This window comes from Lolium rigidum, chromosome 3 (assembly GCF_022539505.1).
Source record: "Lolium rigidum isolate FL_2022 chromosome 3, APGP_CSIRO_Lrig_0.1, whole genome shotgun sequence".
Lineage (NCBI taxonomy): Eukaryota > Viridiplantae > Streptophyta > Magnoliopsida > Poales > Poaceae > Lolium > Lolium rigidum.
In genome coordinates this window covers 242,934,979-242,942,335 of record NC_061510.1, presented here as the reverse complement: position 1 = coordinate 242,942,335, position 7,357 = coordinate 242,934,979, and the positions used below count along the sequence as shown (strand labels likewise).

General features: G+C 52.5%; 2 pseudogenes; one reads left to right on the top strand and one right to left on the bottom strand.

Annotated features, from left to right (window-relative positions):
• The first annotated feature begins 707 nt into the window (after positions 1–707).
• LOC124696286 lies at positions 708–3,521 on the top strand (annotated as a pseudogene).
• Positions 3,522–3,799: 278 nt separating this feature from the next.
• Positions 3,800–7,021, bottom strand: LOC124696285 (annotated as a pseudogene).
• Between the last annotated feature and the right edge of the window lie 336 nt (positions 7,022–7,357).

Sequence of the window (7,357 nt, the reverse complement as noted above, 5' to 3'; positions counted from 1 at the left end):
CCTCATCATGAACGCCGACTTGACCAACATGAGCGAGGCAAAGAGAGCTTGGTTCGAGAAGAGACGAAGGAGATCCTCGAGCGCCCAAATTGAGTTAGACAATCTCAATTGCAATTTTTATATTTTTCTCAAACTATGACACATTTTATTTGATTTATCATGGTACATTTGATAATATTGTATGGTATTTGATAATATTTTATGTTTCCTATATATTATTTTATGTTTACGAGATATTATTATATATCAAAGTGAATTCGTGGCCGGAGGACCTATTTTCCAAAGAAATAGGCCAAATGGCCAAATGGCCAAATGGGTGGCCGCTGCGTTGGGCGCAGGACGCGACCCAAACGGACGCGCGGACGCGTGGCTCCGTCCGCGCGTCCGCTCGGGCACGCAAACGGCCCAAAACGGACGGCCCAGCGCGTCCGTTTGGGTCGCCCGGTTGGAGATGCCCTAACTACCTACTTTGTCCGGTGCCTGTGCATATAAAATACTGGAAACTCCGGGCGACCGGTGTCGAGCTTAACTACCTGCACTGCAGTGCAGCCGAGCAACTATCTTTCATGTTTCGATTCGGCCGAGGCCAAACAATTCTTTCCCTAGTGGCAGTGGCAGTGGCAGCGACAGCACTGAGCACGTCACTGACCATTGTTTTGTCCCGGCCTCATCACTGATCAAGCATCCAAGCTCAGCTCAGCACCGCCATGACCACCTATACTCTGCTTCTTGTACTCACCGTCCTCGCGGTCGGGCGGGCGGGGCCGCAGCGCGACCGCGACAGCCTGCCGCGTGGTTCCTCGATCGCCGTCGAGGACCACGCCTCCGACGTCCTCGTCTCCCCGAACGGCGCGTTCGCCTGCGGCTTCCACGCCGTCTCCCCCACCGTCTTCACCTTCTCCGTCTGGTTCGCGCGCTCCGCCGTGGCCGACCGCGCCGTCGTCTGGTCAGCCGCCGCCGGCCCCACCGCGCGCCGGGTCGTGCACAGCCAGGGCTCCCGCCTCGCGCTCGACGGCCGCCGCGGCGCGCTCGTCCTCACCGACTACGACGGCGAGGTCGTCTGGAACTCCACCGCCCGCGACGGCGCCGCGCGGGCGAGGCTCCGGGACACCGGCAGCCTCGCCGTCGAGGACGCCCGGGGGGCCGTCCTGTGGCAGAGCTTCGACCACCCCACCGACACCCTGCTCCCCGCCCAGACCGTCGGCGCCAACGGCCTCGTCTCCTCCGGCAGGCTCCTCGCGCCGGGCCACTACGGCTTCCGCTTCAGCGACTACGCCATGCTCTCGCTGGTGTACGACGACGGCGGCCAGGTGTCCAGCATCTACTGGCCCAACCCCTACTTCAGCTACTGGCAGAACAGCCGCAAGATCTACAATTTCAGCCGCCAGGCCGGCTTCGATTCCTCGGGCCATTTCCTCGCCAGCGACAACGCCACCTTCGACGCCGCCGATCTCGGCGCCGCCGGAGTCACCAGGAGGCTCACGCTCGACACGGACGGCAACCTCCGGATGTACAGCCTGGACGCCCGCGGGAACACGTGGTCCGTGTCCTGGATGGCATTCCCTAACCCCTGCATCATCCACGGCGTGTGCGGCGCCAACGCGGTGTGCCTCTACACGCCCTCGCCGTCCTGCGTCTGCGCCCCCGGCCACGACCGCGCCGACCGGAGCGACTGGAGCAGAGGGTGCCGCCCGACGTTCGGAAACCCCACCGGCGTAGCCCGTGACCACGTGAAGTTCGTGGAGCTTCCGCACACCGACTTCTGGGGCTTCGACCTCAACAACAGCGAGTTCCTGTCGCTGGACGCCTGCCAGGCGCAGTGCGTCGGCGAGCCGTCCTGCGTCGTGTTCCAGTACAAGCAGGGCAAAGGGAGTGCTACCCCAAGAGCCTCATGTTCAACGGCAGGACGTTCCCCGGCATGCCCGGCGCGGCGTACATCAAGGTGCCCGCCGATTTCGATGTGCCGGCGGCGAACGTCCACCAGTGGCAGACCGATGGCATCAGCGGCCTTGCCACCGACGAGGACATCGCCCGATGCCAAGGCGGCGCAGGCTTACCACCGGAGTTCTTGCTCAACGTCTCCAGTACAGCAAGGGCGAGCAGCAGCCAGCGCAAGTCGCTATGGTTCTACTTCTACGGATTCCTGTCCGCATTCTTGGTGATCGAGGTGTTTGTGATAGCCTTTGGGTGCTGGCTCTTCTCCAAGAAAGGAATACTGTCCAGGCCGTCAGAGCTCTTGGCTGTGGAGGAAGGGTACAGGATGATCACCAGCCATTTCCGGGCATACACCTACTCGGAGCTGCAGAGGGCGACCAGGAAGTTCCGCAGCCACGGCGGTTCTGGTATCGTCTACAAGGGGGTCCTGGACGACGAGAGGACGGTGGCCGTCAAGGTGCTGCAGGACGTGAGCCAGAGTGAGGAAGTGTTCCAGGCCGAGCTGAGCGCGATCGGCAGGATTTACCATATGAATTTGGTGAGGATGTGGGGATTCTGCTCAGAAGGCGTGCACCGGATCCTAGTCTACGAGTATGTCGACAATGGATCGCTAGCAAACGTGCTGTTCCAAAGTTCTGGCAAGCTCCTAGGATGGAAGCAGAGGTTTAACATCGCCCTCGGCGTGGCGAAAGGATTGGCCTATCTTCATAACGAGTGCCTGGAGTGGATCATCCACTGCGACATGAAGCCGGAGAACATACTGCTAGACGATGAAATGGAGCCCAAGATCACCGACTTCGGGCTGGCGAAGCTGCTCAACAGAGACGGGTCTGACTCGGGTTTGTCACGGATCCGAGGAACAAGGGGGCGCCTGAGTGGGTCTCCAGCCTCCCGATCACCGAGAAGGTCGACGTGTACAGCTATGGTGTGGTGCTCCTGGAACTGATGAAAGGGAGGAGGGTTTCAGATTGGGTGGTGGATGGGGCACAGGGGCTGGAAACTGATGTGAGAGCCGTGGTTAAGATGATCGTCGACAGATCGAAGCTTGATGATGTAGGGTGGGTTCTGGACCTGGTGGATGAACGGCTGGATGGCCAATTTAATCATGTGCAAGCTAAGATGATTGCCCAATTGGCTATCTCGTGTCTAGAGGAAGATAGAAACAAAAGGCCTGGTATGAAGAATATAGTACAGATGCTCATCTCTGCAGATGATGAGTCCAGAGGTCATCAGTATCCAGATACAGATCCTATTTATTTCGGAATTCCTTTAGTGTTCGTATGTACATATGTACAAGCTTCTGTCACAACTAACCATGTCTTTTATTTGCCAAAAAGAAAATACTCCTATGTCTTTTGTTTAGAAATTAGAACCAGTAAGTTATACCTTCGTTAATGCATAGCAGGAAGTTATGCATAGACTGTGCAAAAGGTTTCTAAAGTTTACCTGATGTAGTAGGTGTTAGACGAGCTGTACTTGGATTTGTTCTGCTTGTTGAAATCATTTGGTTTGTCAGTGGTATCATAGCTGACTTGGGGCAGCAATTCGATTGGGATACTGTATGCACTCCTTCTGCATTTCCTTGAGTTTTCACATGAAAAACCTTCTATCATAGAAGATGATAATACAAGGGGAAAAGTAAAAATGAAATAAAGTAAATTAAGTAAACATTTGGGCAAGCAGTTATCAGATGATACCACAGGCTAGCACAGACATGATACATAAAAGCCTGATTTGTTTTACCGTTGTCAGATTTACAATGTGTTCTCGTATAATTTTGCAAAAGAAAGGACTGAATGCACACAGGAACCACTAGTACATACGTCACTCAATTACCGCATAACATGTGATGCCTATACACAAGTATACAACTATATGCAGTACTATCTTCAAACTGAAACAGACTTCATTTAGAATATCGTTGCTTCACTAATTTTCAGCTTCTTCAACTGAAAGGAGGCTCTCCACTATTGATTCCATTGTTGGCCTTTTCTTCCTATCCTCCTTCAGGCATGAAACAGCTATCTTTATCAGTTCTTTCACTTGAACGTAGCTGAAGTTGTCAACCAGTCTGAAATCTACAAACTCTGCTAACCACAATGGTTCCTCCCCGTCCAGCCTGTATGAAAGCATCTTAACAAACTTCTTGAGCACCACATGGACATCCTCCTCCAAACCCACAACAAAGTCGAGAATTCTTGTTCCTGTTACTAGTTCAAGGAGGACGACTCCGTAGCTGTACACATCAACCTTTGCTGTTATCGGTAAACCAGTGACCCACTCTGGAGCAATGTAACCTAAGGTTCCCCGTGCCCGCGACACATTCTGATTCGACCCTGATCTGCTGAGCAGCTTTGCGAACCCAAAGTCGGTGATCTTAGGTTCTAGATCCTGATCTAGCAAAATATTCTCCGGCTTCAGGTTGCAGTGGATGACCCACTCTAGACACTCATGGTGAAGATATGCCAGCCCCTTTGCAACACCTAATGCTATGTTAAACCTCTTATTCCACTCCAGCAACATTTTGCTGCTGAACAGTATGTTAGCTAATGAACCGTTTTCAACATACTCCAAGACCAACATCCTATGGGATCTCTCTGAGCAAAACCCCCATATTCTTGTCAGATTCATATGGTTAATCCTTGCAATAACATGTAACTCATCCTGGAACTCTGCCTTGTTTCGTGTTACATTGTCCAGCCTTTTTACGACCACCTCTCGTGCATCGTCCAAGGTTCCCTTGTAAGAAATGCCTGAACCTCCCCATCCAAGCTCATGTTTGAACTTTTCAGTTGCCTTGGCCAGCTCTCTGTAACTGTACATCCGGAAATGACTAGTCATCACCCTGTAGCCTTCCTCGGCTGCCAATTGTTGCGACCTGAACTCCCTCCTTAGAACGAAGAACCATGCAAATGTGAAGAAGAAAACCTCAATGACAAAAAATGCAGCAATGAACCCATAGAAGTAGAACATTTTGGTTCAACCCTGGAATCTTCACGCACGACGTCTGGCACTGGCTCTATGTTTTTTTTGCTCACGTGATCACATTGAAGATGATGTCTTTCCTTGCTGAGCACATTGGACTGTGGAATAAGGGTATTTGTAACATTGAAACTTGCCGGGAGTTTGATGTACATTGTGCGCACAGTGGGTGTTGGGAAAGTCCTTCCATTGAATAGAAAATTCTTTGGATAGCATGTACCATTTCCTTCTTGGTATTGAAAACCCTTGCAGGTACAATCACTCAAGCATACCTTCCTACAATCCTGCCAAGACACTCGGTTGATTCGCTGCTGATCAGATCCCCAAAAATCAGTGTTTGGAAGCCTCAAGAATTTGTGTTCACCTTCCCGGCATCCGATGGTATCTACTATAGGCTTGCAACCCCGTGTCCAGTTACCAGGATTCCTCATTGCATAACCAGGTGGACAAGAACATGTTGGTGCAGGGGAGTAGTGGCAGATCCCATATGGACCACAGAGGCCATGAATCATGCACGGTTGAGGCACAGCCAGCCATGAAACTGTCCACTCCCTATTTGAATCTGATCCATTGCTCAAGCTGTACAACCTCAGATTACCATCAAAATCCAGGGTAAGTCTTCTCTTAATCCCATAACCTTTATCAGAAGCAGCAAGAGGCCGGTGCCGAGCGAAATCACTAGCAAAAAATTCCCCAGAATCATCAAGGCTACCCATCCTAGTACTATTATAGAGGTTCCTGTTATTCTCGTAGTACTGATAATCAGGATCGGGCCAGTATAAATCAGAAACAGTAGTGTCATCATACATCAGAGACAAGATGGACTGGTCACTAAAACGGAAAGTGTAGTGACCAGGAACATGCAGCTAGGTGTTGCAAAGACACGAGAGCACTGGTGCATGGTCCATGATGGTCCCTGCCCTCGCACTCCCGGTATTGGCACCACCGGCCCGTGCCTTCGTCCCCGACGCGTCCCCGAGCCTGGCAAGCTTGGATCAGCGCCTCGTCTTCATCGGCTTCAACAACGTCTTCATCGGCATCGACTCTTCTACGACTGCCTCGACCGCGTCGCCGACTTCGTCTTTGCGTACTCGGTTCTGGCAAAACCGGAGTATGCCTTCGTCCCCGACGTGCGCCTAGTTCTGGCAAAACTAGGGCAGCACCTCGTCCTCGACGGCTCAGACTCATCGACTTCGGCATCGACCATCTCCACGACTGCCTCGACGCGTCTCCGTCACTCTCCTCGCGCACTACGCGCTTGCGGCTTCATGTGCGGCTACCTCGACACCGGCTCCCGACCACGACATCGACCACGGCATCTCCTCGCACGGCTACCCCGACCAAGGTTGCAACACCCACGCTCTCGGCTCCCTCGACATCGGCACAAGGGCTACCACCTCGCCTGCGCCTCACCAGCTTCCTCTACAGTCCAAGCATCCGCGACGCGACATCGTCCACGACGCTCCCGCTACGGCTGCGGGGGTGTCAGCCTTCCGGGGTCCACTTCGGTTTATCTCCGGTCCGACCGTCCACGTCGTTCATGTTGTTCACGACGCTCCCGCTACGACTGCGGGGGAGTGTTAGAGATATATTCCGTGTACGTATAAAAGGATAGTCTAGGATAGAGATAGGACTCTCGTGTCTTGTCTTGCACTCCAAGATGATCCCTGTACGCCTATATATACTCGCCCATGAGGCTCAATAATACATCCAACATATTCCGCCAATCTCTCTCCCTCTCTATCGTTCTACAGTTTCCAGTGTCAAGAAGCTGAGCGTACTGGACATTTGGGAGGCTGTCCTCAGTTTGCCACACAACCACAGCGTCGTAGTCGGTGAGGACCATGACACCATACTTGTGCAGGGTGACAGCTGATCTCCTGGAGCTCACAGGGCGACCACGGTTTGCACTCCAGACGACAGTTTTGTTGAGTGAGTCAGAGTACCATATGGAGAAGGTGAAGGCACCAGTGTATATGCTGTGCAAGCCGCAAGAGAACGTACCGTCCTGTGATCGCAGGATGCTGGTCTCATACTCCTCGACGGCGAGGGAGGATTTCAGTGCTAGGACGTCACCCCGAGGTGCGGCCTCACCAGCACCCATGGTTGGTAGAGCAAGCAAAGATAAGAGCAAAATGGAGAAGAAAGGAGTAGCCATGGTTGCAGAGATTATCTCAGCTGCAGGGGCACGATGAGCATGACTAGGCAGGCAATGAAGTTCCAGATGCTCCCCGTTGTTTTTAGTCAAACCCATTGGTAACCATGGTTGGAATACTTCTTGTCTGCATGCAGCTTGAGACTTTGTATATAATATCCTGCAGAGGAGAATGGCTACTAGTTGGACTTTATTACCTGAAATAGATTAAAAGTCCACAAGGTGAGAAATGCATCCTGTTCAAAATTACAGTTTACTTGTCTGAGTTTGAGACTCATGAATGAA